Here is a 19,522-nt window from a genome sequence, read left to right on the forward strand (position 1 = left end):
GGAGTTCCAATGTGTTCTGCCTCTTTTAGACAGGACATGTGCTCTCTACATGTACTCTGTAGATTGCCATAGTCATCACCACGCCCTAATGTCCCCATGACAACGAGGCCATAGGTGATTTGGAGTGAATCATCATGCCACACAGTTGCTGTGGAAATGGAACCATTTATTTCATTCATTTTTCTCATTTTCCTGGGCCATTTGAACATTTGATTTTGCAATCCCTTCCCTTCCATATGCTGCTTCTATTTTCCTAATTAGTAAGACACTCATGATTATTTCTTCAAAGAGCAAACAAAAAATAAAATGTCTATGTGCATGCATGACACACACGTGATCCTACAGTGATTATGTGTATAGAACTCAAGATATATAAATTCACAGAAGCCAGTATAGGAAGCCAGTTTATTTTACCCACTTTTGCATAAGACTTTAAGTATTATCAAAGATCCCCTTGATTGCACTATTTCAAAGGAGACTAATGACCACTTTGCCATTTCCCTCAAGTTCTGCTAGCTAAGGTGGGCTCCCTCAGTATTTTCTACTGTATTTTTCTAGTATTTTCTACTGTGCCGTCTCGTAACTTCTCAGGAAGATGGGGTGGGAGTATCTAGTTTTATAACTATATCAAAAAGATTAGATAGACACACATGTCTAAAAAAACTTGTACATGAATTTCATATTAGTATTTATTATTCATAATAGCCCAAAAGTAGAAACAGCCTAAATTTACATCAACTGATGAATGGATAAATAAAATGTTTTATATCCATACAATGAATATTACTCGGCAATTTAAAAAATGAAGTACTGACACATACTATAGCATGGATGAACTTTGAAAATATTATGATGAGTGAATGAAGCCAGTCACAGAAGATAACACACTATATAATTCTACTTATAGAAAATGTCCAGAATAGGCAAAATCTATAGAGGCAGAAAATAGATTAGTGTTGCCTAGGACTGGGGACATTGGGAGGAAATGAGGAATGACCGCTAGTTGACATGAAGTTTCCTTTTTTCAATGATGAAAATGTTCTAAAATTGATTATGGTGATGATTGTACAACACTGTGATTTTCCTAAAAACTATTGAACAGTACACTTTAAATGGGTAGGTATTATAGTATGTGAATTATAGCTCAATCAAGCTGTTGTTTAAAGAAAGTTAAAACAGAATAAGCCATCAGAAACTGGGAAAGGGAAACTAATATTTTAGAGGGAACTGCTACAGGCCAAGCAGACTCCAGTGTGCTATATATATATATCATTTTACTCAAGTCTCACAGCAACCTGCCAGTAGGTTTCATTTTGCCCATTTCACAGATGAAGAAATAGAGGCTCACAGAGATTAATCTGCCTTAACCAGTCACTTACTAAGCTGAGATCTGAACCCATGTCAGTCACCCAACATTTTCTCTCTCTCTAAATGACAAGGAGCTAAATAGAGACTTCTTGCCTTGGCTGTTTCTTATTGCTGCATGTGACTATTTAATTATGAGCAGGACACTAGCTTTTCTTAAAAGCTAACCTGAGACATGCCAGCTGATTAATCAGTCTCTCTAAAGTCAACTGGGGCCCTTTTTTTCAAGGTGGCACGTCCCCTTTTCTAAATGCAGAGCTAGACCTGCTTAAACCATTTCTCTGTCTGCTGTCTGTTGGCATTTTCTCACTTACTCAGTATTCTCCTTGAACTCACCTCAGCTTGCTCCTTCATTCCATATTAGAGCTTAAAACATGCCTAATGTACCTCTCCCTCTCCCACTCACCCCTGCATATATAAAGCATCAGATGATCCAGGTAGCACCAAACATGTTTATGACCTCCTAATTCTATTGCTGTGCCTGTCTCTAATCGTTAGCATCAAAGAATACACAAATGAATTCACAGGGACAAATTCCTCAACCAAGCATTCAAAACACACGCACCAGCATCCAACTTCAACCACTTTAAGAAGTTACAGTAAAGCACAAGTTGTTTGGAGTATGGTAAGCTGGGGTGAGGGGAGACAGATTCGAATAGAACTCTTGCTCTTTGCCTTAAATGAGGATCAGCTCGAGCTGTATATGAATGGGCAGCCAGCAGAGAACGTCTGGGATGCCAGCTATGTCCGAGCCACAGGCGTAGAGTCTGCATTTACTCACATCACAATCCATTATCTTCCCAGCCAGGCTCCAATCCTTACCTCTACTGAAGCAGAAGCCAAGTGCTTCTCGCTGGGTCATCAGGACCACTGCAGCCACTCAGTTTGGCCCCTTACAGGCTCAGCTCTCTGATCTGACAGCCACAGTCAGACTTTCCTTTCCTTTTTCTGAGCAGTGCCAGTGTGCTTCCTCCTGCCTGTCAATATTTAACTACCCTGTCAAGTTACATTACATCACCTGCACTAAATCCCACCCTGGCAATAGCTGAAGGGTGTGCCTGCTCTATTCAATTCACCTCAACTAACCTTAATCAAGATCCTTCCGTTCATTCATTTCTTTCAACATGTATTAAGTGCCTACTGCATCTGGCACTAGAGACACAGAAATGAAAGATCCAATCGCCGGAGTCTAGTCGGGGAGACAGATAAGGCAATGTGGTATGTGCTATGATGCTGGAGCACAGAGTACTGGGGAGTCTCCCACTCCAGGCTGGCTGCTGAGAGATGAAGTGAAGGAGACCAGAGAATTTCCAAAGATGGTGACACACAAAGTGACATCTCTAATGGGCCAGCCTAGATCTGGGAAGACACAAGGATGACAAATATATGGCCTGCGTCCTCAAGGAGTGTAAACTCAACCCAGAGAGCTCTATCATTCCACAAACTAGCAGGATTGCCTATATAAGTGCCACAGGCAAGGTGCATTTAAAATATTAGACCAAAGAGAACAGCTATTTCTCATTTTTTCTTGATGAGTTGGATCATCCGCTATTTCTAAGAATGAACATTTGAACCAAGATATCTCAACAGCAAAAGCTGACTGCAGCCTACTGGTCTTTTGGTGTTTCAAATATGGGTGATTACTCAGATCTTTGAAATAGCAGATAAACCTAGTGAGTAAAGAAGATTGCCTGAGGCCCATTTTCAACACCAGGGAAAGAAGAATTCAGGTAACAGAGTAACATTCTTCTCTGGTCAAAAGAATTAATCTGGGACAAAATGGCTTGGCCAGAGATAAATAGGGACCTGAGACATACCCTTCTAATCTCTCCTTGATTTTTTAATGCAAAATTTCCTGACACTTAATGAATGGTTGATGGCTCTTTTAAATAGTAAGTATAGACTTTCAGAGCCCCTGGGCAATGCTAAGCTGCGGTCTTTAACTCTAGCTATGATCAGAAACTTCAAAATCTACCCATTTCAGGATTTTTCAAAGTTTGAGTTTACTACCAAAACACGGCTCTCAAACATGCCCACGCAATCCCTTTTCTACCAAAACTTACTTCAGCTTCCTGTTCCAGAGAACAAAGACGCCCATTTATGTGTTAACGTTCAAAGGACCCCACCACTGGGGAAAGTAAGAGGCTGCCATGGAAAGTGCTGGATTATTTGAATTGCAAATCACAACCCAGGGATCTCAATATATCTCATTTGGAATATGTTCCAAGCTCAAGAGCATCTCTGCGTGGAAGCAGCTCTATTAGTAAGTATCCCAGGCAATTTTCCAGTTCCACATGTTCACTTCCCCAAGTGTTTCTAAGAAGAATGTTTACAGTCTGTTGCCATATTTTACTACAAGGTATTTAGGATTTTGACAAATACTAACTGACATCGCCACCATTCCAGTGAAAGCTGATGACCCACATCTAATGCCTACTACTTTGTTGTGGCTGAAGACATTTTTTAGTCAGTCAGTGATTATAAGCAGAACACTGCTCCAGACCCCTTGTCCTCTAAGCACAGTTTAATCTCAGCCTTAATAAATCCACTTCGCATGTTGAATCATCACACTCAAGCTTGTTCTTTTTTTAAACCAAGACTTCTTCAGAACCTTTTTTGCTTAATAACACATAACACACTTGGCATTAAGGATATTACACATTATTAATGGAACAATTGTTACTACTAATTGCCAAATGCCCAGGGATTTCTGGATCCAATTAGAATGGATTTGTGTCATTTATCTCGCAGTCTTGCCGGAAGGATGAGGTGCTATATGACCTTCATGTGTTTTTAAAAGCAATTGTAGTAAATTTTAGCAAAAGCGAGGTAAGTTTTTTAAATAATATCATGCATGGTAAGATAACTAACTAACATCTCATGGAAAATAACACCTGAAATAAATACATTTCAGATGTAAATCATGAAGAAATTCAGTTTTCAAAAGACAGAAAATTTAAAATGTATCCTGTTTATCTCTCGTGTATCCAGCTTTACAAAATAGAAGAGAGAATTTTTGTTTTGTTTTTAATAAGTCATCTTAAAGAGAAGATCCAAAATAAAACTAATTGCCCCAAAGCCAATTTAATAAATATTCCTCTATTTTAGAAGACAAATGGCATTGTGTACTCATAATGAGTATAGATAAAGAACTTGAAGGCTCAGTCAATATTATGTGATCCTGGGCCAGGCACTTCATCCCTGTGATGAGGATCTAAGCCTGCCTACCTGATATGAGGAATAATTAAGGAAAAACGATTGGTTGTTTAAGATACACATCAATACTCATGTGTGTCAGAGAGTACTGTGCCTTTAAAACAGTCACTTGGGGAGTATAGAACATATTCAAGGTCACAGAAGAGTCTTTCTAATGCTGTTATTAACTATCCCAATTTGCCCAGGACTGGGAGGTTTTCCAAGTATGACTTGGAGTGCTAAAATCAGGAAAGTCCTGGGCAGACCACAGATCAGCCACTCAACCTGCTATTACTCGGATCATGTTAGAACTGCATCTTGGGAACTGACGTCATATTATATGATGAATTATTTTGCATCTTGTCTGAGCCAACAAATTCTGATTCTTTAGAATTCAGTTGACTTTTTGAAACAAATATTTACAGCCAACTCTAAGAAATAATATGGATTTTCAAGTTGAATGAAAAGTTTGACGTAAAAAATGAAATGTGTACACCAATTATAGAGATTTCCTTTTTTGATGGTCTCAGAAACTAAATCCAAAAACAAAATTTAAAAAAATCCCAAAGGACCTTATAACCTTGCTACGCAAAGTGTAGTCCACAGGATGAGCAATATTAGCATCACCTGAGAAATGTACAAACCTGGCCCTCCCCAGGCTTCCTGAATCAGAATCTGTATTTCTACATACTCCCTGGGTGGCTCGGAGGCACGGACGTGACAGTCTGAGAAGCCCTGTTTTAGAATTTAAGCCTCAGGTAAGAGGGAACAAACCTTCACAAAAACGTTTGATAGAGTTATAAAAATAAAAACATTTCTGCAATTCAAAGCATCTTGACCAAGAAAATGAAAGGCATTATTGTAATTTGTGTTTTTTGTGTCTTGTGACTTTTAACTTCATAGTCCAGGAGGCCATAAAATGTAGTTAAATTCTAAACGAGGCCAATGATTTGATGGTTTTCCTACAAGGAAGCCTTTCGGATGCCAAGATCCACATCAAAGGGGAGAGTCAGAGTGTATGGGGATCCCCTCTGGGCGCACAGTTGGCGGGGGTCACCATCCTCTGTTCCTAGCATCTCCCTGAGTAGGGGATCGAACCTGGGGTAACTCCTAGGTTTTAGGTTTACAACTGAACCATCAGTGGGCAGGGGAAGAGTGGAGAAAGAGCAAGTTTCTGACCTACAGATCAAGAGGTCTATTTTGGAATAAGAAACACCTACGTGGAGATGAAGTTGGTGTTTGTACATACTAGTCTGGGGCTAAGCAAGTTATAAAACAGTATGTATATGGTTCCTCTTTATAAAATAATTTGGGGAGCTGTCAGCATAGGGAATGTATCAGATAATAAGGGGATAAAGGATTTAATGGAAGAGAGTATTTCAGGCCTAGAGGGCAGTGGAAACTAATGCTCTGCGGCAAAAGGGAGAAAGGGGGAAATAAAAAGTAATAAGCAAAGAATAACTAAAAGCTAAAGTGAAATCTAAATGGATGCCAACAACATATAGTGAATTGCAACAATATAAAAGCTAAAAAACTTTCTTTCCTGAAACAGAAGATGAATATTGTAATGGCAAATACAGTTAAGAGTCTAAAACCAACATTCTAAGTATATCAAATGGGGAGCCAGAAGGAGATTGAGAACAAAGTTTTTACTTGTGTGTATATAAGTAGATAATTTGTATGCTATGAGCAGAAGATGCATAGTCTTCTTTTATGCCCATGGGATGTAAATTTACAGAAAATTATGTAGTATGTGGCCACAAAAAAAATAAATCCTTAAAGTGAATGAGGAAAGGACAAAAAAACACAAAAATCTAAGAGTTTTTAAATTAAAAAACAGTCTTCTCACTAAACCAAGGATCAAAAATGCAATAAAAGTACGAAGTGCAGGTTATTCAGACATAAGCACAGCAGTCAAGAATACTTCATACCAAAACTGGGATGCAGCTAAGCTCAGAAGAAAATATATAGCCTTAAACGTTTTTATTTCAAAAAGAAAGAGTGAAATAAATGAATTAAATATTCCTCCTAAGGAATTAAAGGACCCAAGAAAACAAACTTGAAGCAAAGAGGATAGGAAAAACCCTAAAATACATTGGCTAGTAATCAATTTATATATTAATTGATTCAACAAATATTTATTGAACAGTGACTAGGAGTTGTTTTTTGTTGTTGTTTCCTTGGTTTTTGCTACTCTTCTAGATTCAGTGGATGTGGCAGTGAATAATACATAATAAATAGATGGATAAAAACTTAATGGATAAATAATTGATGTAGGTATCCACCCTCAATGATGAGGAGTATAACTCCCTACTCTCTAAGGTCAATATGGAAACGGGGTGGAAAATAGTAACTTCACTGTGGAGAAACCTGACACACACTCCCTCAGCCAGGTGATCAAGGTCAACATCAACAGTGATACATCCTGTTGATAGCATGCACCCTTGAGTTGACGTGATGAAAATGGCATGTTACCTCTGTGGTCTTCCTCCCCTAAACCCATAACCCCAGTGTAATCATGAAAAGACAAGGTTCAACAGAGTAGCAGCCTACAAATTGCCTGACCAGTATTCCAAGAAAAGACTGAGAAACTGGTCACCAAGAGGAGCCTAAGTAGACAGGATAACTAAATATAAAGATGGTATTCTGATAAGCTCTTGGAACAGAAAAAGAACATTAGGTAAAACTAAGGAAATTTGAATAAAGTATGATCTTTAGTTAATAATAACGTATCATCAATTATGAACAATGTATATACTAATGTAAGATGTTAATAATAGAAGAAAATGGATGTGGAGTATATGGGAACTCTCTATACTACTTTCTCAATTTTTTTTGTAAATCTAAAACCGTTCTAATAAACTCTATTTGGAATTTTAAAAATAAACAGATGATTTCAGATAGTGATGCAAGTTATAAAGAACATAATATGGGGTAAGGCAAAGGATGTCCTGGGATGGGATGGTGATCAGGAAAGGTGAGCAGTGAAGATTTCTCTGGGGCATTGGAGCTGAGGCTTTCATAATGAGGGACGGAGAACCATGCGAAAACCTCAGGATGATGTTCCAGAGAGAGGGGCAACATCAAAACTAAAAAGCAGGAAGCAAACAAGGGATGAATTAAACTGAAAACTGGTTATTTGAAAAGACAAATAAAATAAGCAACTCTCTGGCATCCTGATCAAGGCAAAAAGATAAAAGCCCCACAACACAAAGACTAAGAAATAAGACGTTGATGAGCAGGAAAGTAACTTGAAAAAATGAGATTATATGCAATTCAGTGACATTGCAACAAGAACTGAAAACTTTTCAAGCAAAATATAAATGACTAAAAGTAATATAAGAAGTATAAGGCTGAAGAAAACAAAAGCAAATAAAAATGTTGCTACAGATCTATTGTTTTAAAATAAACAAATATGGTAATTTTATCAAATTTTTTTTGATTGGCACCTGAGCTGACATCTGTTGCCAATCTTCTTTTCTTCTTCTCCTTCTTCTCCCCAAAGCCCCCCAGCACACAGTTGTATACTCCAGTTGTGAGTGCCTCCAGTTCTGCTATGTGGGACGCCGCCTCAGCATGGTCTGATGAGCGATGCCACGTCCGTGCCCAGGATCTGAACCCGCAAAACCCTGGGCCACCAAAGCGGAGCGTGCAAACTTAATCACTCAGCCATAGGGCCAGCCCCTAATTTTATCAAATTCTAACAGAAAATTCTTATATAATTTAAATTGTCCCAGAGAAAAGAAAGAAATGAAAAGTTTTACAGTTAACTTTATTAAACCAGCATATCCTAACACTAAAGTCTGATAAAACTAACATAGAAAAAGAAACTTTAACTTCATTTATAAAATTAAATGTATTTTAAATAGGGTGCTAGCAAACTGTATTCAGCTTTGTAATAAAATAAAATATGACCAGGCATAGTTTATTTTAGTTATGTGAGGATGAATCAACATTTAAAAAATCTATCAACTGAATTTATATTAACAAATTAAAATGAAAATATGTGATTATATCCTTAGGTGCTGAAAATCATTTACTATGATTTTGTGAGAGCTCTTGACTTTAAGTAAAATAAACATCAAAGGAAGCTCCCTAAGCATGAGAAAGTATTTACCAGAAACCAATACAAATCATAGTCACATTCGAGTTGTAAGTAAAGATGTCCTCTATCACTGCTACACTTTTCAACATTGTTTTAGAGCAACCAGCAGATGTAACAAGATGTGAAAATGAAATACATGATACAAATGTTGGAAAATAATACATAAAAACAATAATTACTCACGGAATTGTGTATATCTGGAACATTCAAGAAATAAAATCTTTTAGAAAATCAGAAACTATATTAAGGCAACTGAAAATAAGATAAATATTTTTAAAACAGTGCTTATTTATACTATACAGTAACAGGAAAAAAATTAAAATCTCAAAACTTTTTTTTGAGAGAGAAAAAGAAAATCTGGCTACATAATGTTTTGATTCATCTTGGAAATAGTTTTATTTTTTAGAGTTCCTTGAATTCCGGTATCTGGTTCTGCTAGGATGCCCAAGTGTCAATGAGAGACAGGAGAAACAAGTACTGCATTTGACAGAACTTCAGAATATTGAAATAACAGTTCCCAGAAGGCAAATTTTCACAGAACCCGGCTTTTCTGGCAAGTTGGTTAGACCCACTCTCCATATTTCCTATATTTAAACTGGATGTTTCAAGTTGTCTTCAAATCTATAATCTACTTCCAGCATAGGATTGATTACTGTATGTTGCTGTGACATTTTAATCACCTCCCACTCCCACCCCTGGCCCTTTCCAGGTGGAAAAGGAGAGATCCACTTCCAGGGTACACAGCTTGGAAGCCCTGAAGGCTGCTTCTTTGATGTGGCTTTTTTGTTTCACTGACTCTTTCTTAGAGAAAACATTCTGAAGTTGTTGAAAAGATCAGCTGAGATCTCCACAGTGGTAAGCAATAACATGTTGCTTTACAAATCTGGCAGAAGCAGAGAGACACCGAGAACCAGGCTAACCAGGTTAATGAGTGGTCTTTCTGATAGCAGACCAAGGCTAGCATCTGTGTATAAATGAGAAGACTATTTTATTTTTTAGCAATCATATCTACACTTCAGAAGCAAGTGTTTCTTGATGATAGTGATATCAAATGGGAGGAGGGGGGTGGAGGTGATACTCATAAATAAGTAAGTGAGGGGTAATAAAACAAGTTCCCTTGATCAGTAAAACAAGAAACAAGCAATAAGCTTGCCATGAAAATGAAGAGAAGAATGAAATCCACTTATGTGAAAATAAAAATTAAGAAAACACAACCCCAAACTCAAGAATTGCTAGTGATTCATAACTCTAAAATCATCCATATAAGAAAGCGTCCTGTTTAGAAGAAACAAATTTGTTTCCCTCTGAAATATACACATTTGCCAAACAGTTGGAACAGATAAATATCCAAATCATGGAATTTACCATTACATCATTCCTTAACCTTTGCTTCAATATCTGCAAATTAGGTTGAAAAGCGAATTTTTATTTTTTTAGTGGCTAATGTTGCCCTTTGTCACAGCAAGAGCTCATTAAACTTTGAAGAGGGAACATCACGGTTTACAGTCAAACTGCATTATCTGTATCTTGCCACAAACTTAGCATCATTATAGTTTCATGAAATACAATAAAACTTGCTCATCAATTATTCATATTCTGTTTCTAGTACACAGGATTAAAAAGGATAACAACACATACATGAGAGAAGCAGCAATGCTGGTACCCTAAAGACTAAGCTACATCACCAGAAGACTAAGCTGAGCTTAAAACCCTTGGCTTTCAGATCTCCTAATAGCATTGATCACTTGAGTACTCTGAGGGTTCCACACCTTCCTTCCTACATGGGGCTCCAGTGTTCCTATTGCCTATTGTTGCTATTAACCTACAGATACACACAAGATCAAGGTCATCCATCCTGCACACTGAGTCAGCTCCAAAGATAAGTCTGTCAAGTAGCATGTTTAAGGCAAATCTTTAAACAATCAAACTGGCCCTCCTAAATACGGGGCTGTGAAGCTGGCATGTTAATTTCACTAATAGCTAACTCCCCTGCCGCACCATAAGCTTCATGGGTTCTGCAGCAAACAGTAACTATTCTGTTCATCAGTGTAGTCTCAGAACCTGAAACAGAGCCTGGCACATAGAAGACAATAAATATTTGTGTTGATTAGATCATATGATACAAGTCTCTCCACTTTATGCATCTGTAAAATGGGGTTATTATAATATCTGTAACCATTTCTGCATTGCTGGCATTCTAGTTCCTTCTCATATTGTAATATTTTCCACATTGTTGTGATAAACATCTTTATTCATATAATTCCTCCGTATTTGGGGTTCCCAAAAGGAGAATTAGTGGGTCCAAGAATCAGAACATTTTTATGGCTCTTGATATACAGTGCCAAATTACTTACGAGTAGACAATGTCACCAGGAAAACATGGAAGAACAAGTTTTACCACTTGCCCATGAAGATCAGCTGTTAAAGTTTTTTGAAAGAGTGGGTAACTTAATGGAAAAATGGAATGCTGTCTAATATTTTTGAGCGTCATTAATTTGGTAAATTGAACATTTTTCTCTGTTTAACTAGCTGTATTTTCTTTTTCTGCATCAAGCAAGGAATGACCAGCCATGGCCACTATTCTGTGTATAGGAGCCTTTCTCAGAGACTTAAACTTTGGCACCATAACTTCTTTGCCAATCTGCTTCCTTCTACTTCAGCTACTCCTCGAGAGTACAACAGGAGCCTTGGAAGCTGAAGTTTAGGTGATACTTCTATTGGCCAGAGATCTCTTTACTAAACGGACCTGTATGATAGACCAGGAGCCACTCAGATGGTCATCTGGATTATTTACATGTGTGTTTCCACTCTGGAAGAATTAGTGAGTTATTTTGCAGAGTCAGGCCAGTTTTATGGGCCAATAAGTAATAGCCTAAATAAGTCATAGTGAGGGAACAGCCTACACAAAGAAATCCTATACCTACAAAAGTTTTAGTACTAATACAATTGAAAACTGTCACCAAATCCTTTTATCTGTCTGGGTGGAAAAGGGCTCAACAAAACACTGATAGCCCAGAAGGTAGAGAATTGAATTAAGGCCAACAAAAACCTTTGAGGGAAAGGCAGATTCAAGATAATAGCTGAGTGATAAAATAAAACTTTCCCAGAAACCCAAGTCTTAATAAAATGGCTCTGAAAGTGCTTTGGAACTACTGGTCTATCCAATTTCTTTTATGTTCTTAGGGCTAAAGGATGTTTGGTTTGGAGAGTAGGCACATTTATGGGTGTCGAGGCAATTCAGGCAAGTCCTAGGTGGAATCTGGTTTTTGTAGCCCAGCAAAAGTTGGTATTATTGTGTAAATATTTATACATTACTTCCAAAACAAAGCATTCTTTCATTGTTCTGGGTACTCAGTGCTTAAACACTTGGAGTGAAAGAAAGATTCCAAGAATACCTATAAAAATATTTTAGATTTAAGAGGTCAAAAATTCGCAAAGATAATTCAAGCCATGTATGGTGAGCTAAATGTTTACCTCTTCCTTCATTTCTATTTGGTGGCAATGTTTGATAGGAAGAGAAAGAGTCTTTTTCTTAAAAATGCTCCTTTCAAAAATCATTATTATATAGAGAGCTAAATGTCAACCACAGATAAATCAATAACTACATTCTATAAATAAATTCATTTCAAGGGGAGTTTTCTTTTTGTCTCCAACCGGAGATCATAGTTGAGTGGGGAGAGAAAGTAAAGTATAGTGGTTAAGGCCATAGGTTGGTGACAGACTTAGTTCAATCCCACTTATACCTTGATTAGCTGTATGATTTGGGATGTTTTATTAAATTCTGTATTCCTCAATTTCCTCACCTGCCAAATGGGTTGATAATGACAATACCTAATTCATAGTGGTGTTGTAAAGATGAAGTGAGTTAAATATGTAAGAATACCCTGTAAGAGTGTCCAGCATATAGCACCACGTATGTTCCAATAAGAGATTATGAACACTTTGAGAGTATAGTTTATATAACTGTGTTCTCCAGTATCTGACATCACTCCAGCACAGAGCAGGTGATCAATAAACAATTGCTGAATGAACAGTTGACTCTAAAGGGTTTTCTACTAGAGTTTCTTTAAAGAACAACATTTCCCTGTATCTTCAAAGTATGAAATTCAGTACGAGACTGACAGGCAAGTTTCAGGAACAATTCCAGGGTGCAGAGTATATGCACCTGTATGCATCAGCAGAGGATTGAATAATGGGAGAGCAATGAAGACTATTCGACAGAAGACATGTAAGAGTCTTAACACAAATCCAAATGACTTTGAATTAATGCAAGTATTATTTTCTTGGCATAGCCCCGGCCTGCCCTTCTACTCTTTACTGATAAAGCCGTGACTATTACACCATCTGGGACGGGTCAAGATGAAGTGGAGATTCTGAGCTCATCCCTAATTACTCCTTTATTCAAGTGGATTGGAGAGTGGGTGGGAAAGTTTCAGAGAAGGCTTTTTCAAATGACACAGATTCACTAATAAAATGCTCAGGAGCTGGTTTAGGCCTACTTAATCTCCAAGACATCTGAAACAACGCAATATCTGTAACGACTTCTTATCCTGGAAAATCCCAGAGTCGTTTTAATTTTTTTTTAATCCACGTATTTAGTAGTCACATAACTCACCACTGAAATGTAGTTCTCATTTCTAGAGTAAAAGAAAGCAATGTTTTTAGTAGGTACCGCAAGATAATAGGATGACTAGACACACAGCTCGCATCACTGAAAAAGGAGACAGACGGGCTTTTCCAAGTTGAAACATAGCCAGCTGCTACAGCACTCACCACGGTCTGGGTGCAGCATCACCAGTTTCCTCCTTATACAGAAATGAGGTAAGAGACTGGGTAAGTGAATGAATGAGATAATGAATCAAAGATTAAATGAACAAACACAATAAAGTTAAAGAAGGTACTGGCCTACGAAGATTTTAGTTGAAAGAGGCAGGGACTTTCCCATTAATCAAATCTGCCAAAGAATGGATTTCATTTTAACTATCAACCTGTGGCTAGTGGGTATCATATTGGACAGTGAAGGCCAGATGAGTCCCTTTGACGTCTCTATTCTTTTTCTATCTCCTTCATGGTGTTCTCTTCTCTCACTTGATACTTATATATTGAGATTCCTCATTGGTCCCTGCTTTTGTGACTCTGCATGCTTTCCTTCACACACTTCATATTCTACAACACCAAAATCTAACTCTTTGTCTTCCTGTGTAAAATAGCTACTCTTTTAGGAATTTGTTACTTCAGTTGCAGGCATTATCATCCACCTGGGCCCCCAGCAGGGAACCATCCTTGACAGCTCATTACCCCCACCTCCAACCTCATCCAATTGATTATCAGTTCTTGCTATATTTATATTTACCTTACAAACCCTTTTTTTCAAATCCATCACCTGCACTGTAACTACCACTGCATACTCCAAATTGTCATCCTCTCTTTCCTATATTTCAACCAATATTCTTCTAGCTCAGGGATTCTCAGTTCTGGCTGTGCACTGGAATCATACGGGGAATTAAAATCACAACAGTGCCTGGATCCACCCCAAGAGATGTGGTTTATATTCAGGATGCGGTGGGCCCAGGCATTGATATTTTTTAAAACTCCTTGAGTTACTTTTGTGCAGTCAAGTTTGAGAATCACCCTTCTTGCTCATCCCTCTGGTGCTAGTTTTGTCCTCTCTATGGCCACACTCTGAAGAAACACAAAGCCGCTCCTTCTAGAATGTTCATCTGTCCACTCTGCTTAAACCCTTTCAATGACTTCCCATCATCTAGAAAGTGAAACTCAAATTCCTTAACTTCTCCTAGCCTTTCTCCTCATGTCTTGACATTCTCTGCCTCACATCTGTTGCTCCAGTCACTGCTAATTCCCCACCTCAACCTGCCACTTCATGCCTGTGCTCATGCCTTCTTCTTTGCTCAGTATGCCAATCCCCACTCTTTATCTGGTGAATGTCTGCTATCCTTAAAGACGCAGCTTCAGCATCACCTTTCTAAGAAATCTGTTTTGTCTTAACTTGCTTGGGTACCCCTCCCCTGTGCATGGTATGCCCTCTGCCTATCTCTATCTGTATATTTATAAGACATCATAAATATATGTATCCCTCACTCCTCTATGAGCCAGTTTCCTCAGGACACTCATGGCTTATGCCTATTATTCCCTTTTAATTATTAATCATGCCCCCTTTTATTCTCAAGGGTATCTTAACATGGATGATAAATTGGTGGTCACCAATGAAGTCACTGAGGCCAATAACATAGTCATATTCTTTGTTATAATCGGAATGCCTGATACAATTCCTAAAACTTGGCATACGTTTATATGAAGGAAGGAAGGAATTATATAACCGGCAAACTGTCTTATCATCTTCAGAAGAAATCTCCAGGAAGGGTTGTTTAAAAAAACTAAACAAAGTTGTATGTTGAAGAGATATCTGCAGACCCACATTCATTGCAGCATTATTCACAATAGCCAAGATATGGAATCAACCCAAGTGTCTATCAGGGGATGAATGGATAAAGAAAATGTGCTATATATATATATATATATATATATATACACAATGGAATGTTATTCAGCCTTAAAAAAGAGGAAAATCCTGTCATTTGTGACAACAAGGGTGATACTGGAGGACATTATGCTAAGTGAAATAAGCCAGACACTGAAAGACAAATGGTGCATGATCTCACTTATATGTGGGATCTAAAGAAGTCAAACTCACAGAAGCAGAGAGTAGAATGGCAGTTGCCATGGGGTGGAGGGTGGGGGAAATGAGGAGATGTCTGTCAAAGGGTGCAAAGTTTCAGTTATGCATTGTGAATAAGTTCTGGAGATCTAATATACAGCATGGTGACTACAGATAATAACACTGCATTGTATACTTGCAATTTGCTAAGAAAATAGATCTTAAAGGTTCTCACCACATACACAAAAAAGATAACTGTATGAGGTGATAGATACATTAATTAGCTTGATTGTGGTAATCTTTCACAATGCATACATATATCAAAACATCATGTTGTACACCATAAATATATATAATTTTTATTTGTCAGTTATACCTCAATAAAACTGAAAGAAAATTAAAGATCTGATTAAATTTAAAAACCTAAACAAAGAAATAAATCAGCGCATATCCACTCCTTAAAAATACAATTTTAGAGAAGAAACTTAATTCTTCTCTCTCAGCTTACTATCACCTTCTGTCCTTCTGTGTGTTCCCTGGGGTCCTACGGATGTTGGAGAAGTTCCGCATGGTCATTAGGTGGGTGTGAACCAAAGTTTAGGTGGTTCCTGGAAACGCCCCCAGCCCATGTCTGTCCTGGGCAGATCTGCTTTTTATGGCCCAGGATTCCCACGCTGATATCAAACTGCCTACGTTTGAATTGTGTTCCTCCACTAGGAGGACACATGATTTTGGTAAGTTATTTAAGCTCTCGAAGCCGGCTGTGTACTGGAGGATGTTAATGTGCCTGCCTCATACAGTTGTTTTGAGAATTAAATAAGGAAAACTATGCAGGGAGTTTAGCATGGTGCTGTCACAGAGAAAGCCTTGAATAATCAGTAGCTCTTATTATTTTATCTAATTTACTTGTTGGACTTACAAATAATATTTCATTTGAAGAAGGGATTTGCCTGAATTTAAAAATACTACGTGAAATCACTGATCTGAAATGTTGTGACTAGAGATTCCAACGTAGTTCTCCCTCGATCCCTCAGGATCTTTGTAACTTGAGTTGCTAATGGAACCAGTGTTATTTCTTTACTCTGCAATTCTGAGACTGAAGTCCACACCTTGCCTGTTCATAGAACTCATTAGTCGAAAAGAAAACACCAACCCAAGACTCAAATTTCAGTGTGAGCCATAGGTGTTGGTGGGTGCCAGCTTCTGGCAGCATGGCATAAAAAGAAACGAATGCTTTTGCCAATGTTGGGAATATGATTGAAGTATGCCTATGACAAATATTTACCTTTTTAGCTGGAATATCAGGGGACACTAGGGTTTCTGTTTGAACAGTGCTTTGAGGCAGAACTCACTGAAATGATATGGAAAGCTCTGCATAAATAAACTCTTTTTATCATTTTACTTGTAACACATCATACTACCAGACTGCAAAATAAAGCTTGGGAGGACAAAATCATCCCAGTTATTTACACATAACTCTAGTTCATCAATATAGATTTGTGGATAATTTTGCATAAAGTATAACAGGCGATATTTCATTCTTGGCAAAATGGGCCTATCAACTAGGGTTGAAAAAGCTGTATAATTTGGGGGTTACGGTCCAGGAGTTATAGCCAGGGACTTTAGAGTCAAATAGACATTATTTTGAGAAAATAAAGCACTTAGGGTGTTGGAACCTAAAATAGATGCAATAAATATTAACTCTGATAGTAATAATGATAGTAAATATTAACAATTATTTTTTAGAGGTATTTGGCATAATTCTACCAAACAAAGATGATTAGGTTGTATTTTATTTCTATCCTATTTTGTGTTTTACTGCTACTGTTGTTTGTTATTTTCAGATCAACTCCCAAAATATTCACACAGGCTTAAAACCTGGCTTCAATAATTTCAGTTTTCTCTGAGCAGTTAGCGGAGCAACACCAAGCCATGGAAATGAGATTGAAGTGTCTGCATTTTCATGACCAGAAGGCATGATAACTTGTCCTAAAACGTTTGATCTTGTTACCATTTCTGCTGAATACTTTGAGTCATGCAAGGGTATAGAATGTCTTTTATTCAAAAGCTTCCAAAAGAGAGATTGCATCGACAGAAATTCAGAGCAAGCTGCCGAAAGGCTATATTAATCCTGATCCTGGGATATTACACTAAATATTTGACAGGAATCCAAATTTTCCTGTAACCTTCCACTAAGAAGATAATCTTTCATAATTTTAACTGTGAAAGGGGAGGACTTGATCTTTTGAAATGGAAAGGGTGAGCCTAATTGAATTTCCTTCTTTGGTCTCTTATTAAAGATGGGACCAGATTGAATCATATTCAATTAATGATTGTACTTGGATATATTGCTCTTTCCAGAAGCTGAAAATAAGATTAGCAAAGCTAGAAAAAGATATAGGGGGCAACAGTGTCAATTCAGTGGAGCAAAGACCTATTTCAATGGCATTTATTCATATGATCCTGGAGCAGGCTGGGCCATTGTTCTTGACCAATTCAAGGATGGAGGGGAAAGTTGTATGATACTGAGCATCACCTATGAAGGAAAAATACACTTTCAAATGCTGCAATAATAACCCGGACATGGCATTCTGACCTGCCTTCTCTCCTGACTACCCACCAAATACACCATGATCCTTGTCATTGTTGACTCAGTGTGTACCTGTCATGTACCCATCATGGCCTACCCACCTACTTCCTAGCCACCACAGATCAAGTTCAAGACTGTCCCCCTCCATAAAGCTTTATGCAGCTCTGATAACCACCAAAACGTGTTTTATGGACTAACAATTGTGACATGAGATCTGACAAGTAAATTAGCACAAATATTTTAAAACTGGGACTGTCCAGGAATGCAGTTCTTGTAATTACTATCTCCATAAAACTCTCCCTCCTCTAAGCTTTTCTGGAGAATTTTTCTTCTATATCTTAAACACTGGCATTTTATCACAATAGATCTTCACATTTTTTGCTTAATCGTCTCATATTTCTCTTCATATATTGCCTCCCTAGTGATGGGGTAAGTGCTTCCAGGGCAAACTGACCAGCCCCTCTATTCTTCACTGTCTACATAGCACAAAAACATAGTAGGAGCTTAATTAGTACTTTGTGAAATGCAGCTGATTTCTGTGTGTGCGTGTGTGTGTGTGTGTGCGCGCGTGCGTATGTGTGTGTGTGTAGGAGGTGGTACAAGTTTGGGAGACAGAATCTGGAATTTTCATCCTAGATATGATTTTGACGTCTGTGTGAGCCTGAGTAAGTTTCCACATTTGTAGAATGGGCATAATAATACATAATAACAAACACATTGTGATGATACCATATGACATTTGTGCAGTGTCCAACATGCAGTAGAAACTCAATCCATAGTCATTCCCTTATTGAACAGAAACACTGACTTAAGAAAGGTTTCAGAATATGAGAGGGAATGGAGTATAGTGCTCATGAGCACGGACTCTGGAACCAGACTACCTAAGTTTAAACCCAATTCTAAACCTTCTGGCTGTGAGATTTGGGGAAAATTGCTTAACGTCTCTGTGCCTCAGTTTCCTCACCTGTGAAATATGGATACTGATAGTATGTACCTCCCTAGATTGTGAGTATTAAATGAATTAATACATAGCCATCCCTTATAAGCTGTGATACAGACAGGTGTTTGGCTTTAGCGTTATTAAGGATGAACCTACTTAAGACACACAAAGGAACTTAGTCAATTTTTTTTTTTTTTGAGGAAGATTAGCCCTGAGCTAAAATCCGCTGCCAATCTTCCTCTTTTTTTGCTGAGGAAGATTTGCCCTGAGCTAACATCTGTGCCCATCTTCCTCTACTTTATATGGGACGCGTGCCACAGCATGGCCTGATAAGCAGTGCATAGGTCTGCACCGGGGATCCGAACCGGTGAACACCAGGCTGCTGAAGTGGAGTGTGCAAACTTAACTGCTGTGCCACCAGGCCAGCCCCAGGAATGTGGTCAATTTTAAAGGTCTTTTTAAAATTCTGGATCTATAGTTTTGTGAAGAAAACATATATACTCTTGCCTTTAAAGTCCCACATAGAAGAGAATGTAACACTCATACTGAGATAGACTCCACCCCTTGCACATACACATAGACACACACACACACACACACACGTACACATCAGAGTTGTCTTGGTTTAACTTCTTTCCTTCTTCTTTCAAG

The 19,522-nt window shown here is 37.9% G+C and overlaps 1 protein-coding gene across 8 annotated transcripts in view; it reads right to left on the reverse strand.

The window, feature by feature from the left end:
- Positions 1 to 19,522, reverse strand: part of NCKAP5 (NCK associated protein 5) — a 916,285-nt gene that overhangs the window by 696,238 nt on the left and 200,525 nt on the right. For 2 of the 8 annotated variants that reach the window (XM_070507567.1, XM_070507568.1), the window contains exon 1: positions 2,188 to 2,493. The exons of the other annotated variants lie outside the window; for them this stretch is intronic. The gene's annotated coding sequence lies outside the window, so the exon portion shown is untranslated. Of the gene's footprint in view, positions 1 to 2,187; positions 2,494 to 19,522 lie in introns of those variants that run through there. 8 annotated transcript variants of the gene reach the window in all.

Source organism: Equus asinus, chromosome 4, assembly GCF_041296235.1.
Source record: "Equus asinus isolate D_3611 breed Donkey chromosome 4, EquAss-T2T_v2, whole genome shotgun sequence".
In the NCBI taxonomy this organism is placed as follows: domain Eukaryota; kingdom Metazoa; phylum Chordata; class Mammalia; order Perissodactyla; family Equidae; genus Equus; species Equus asinus.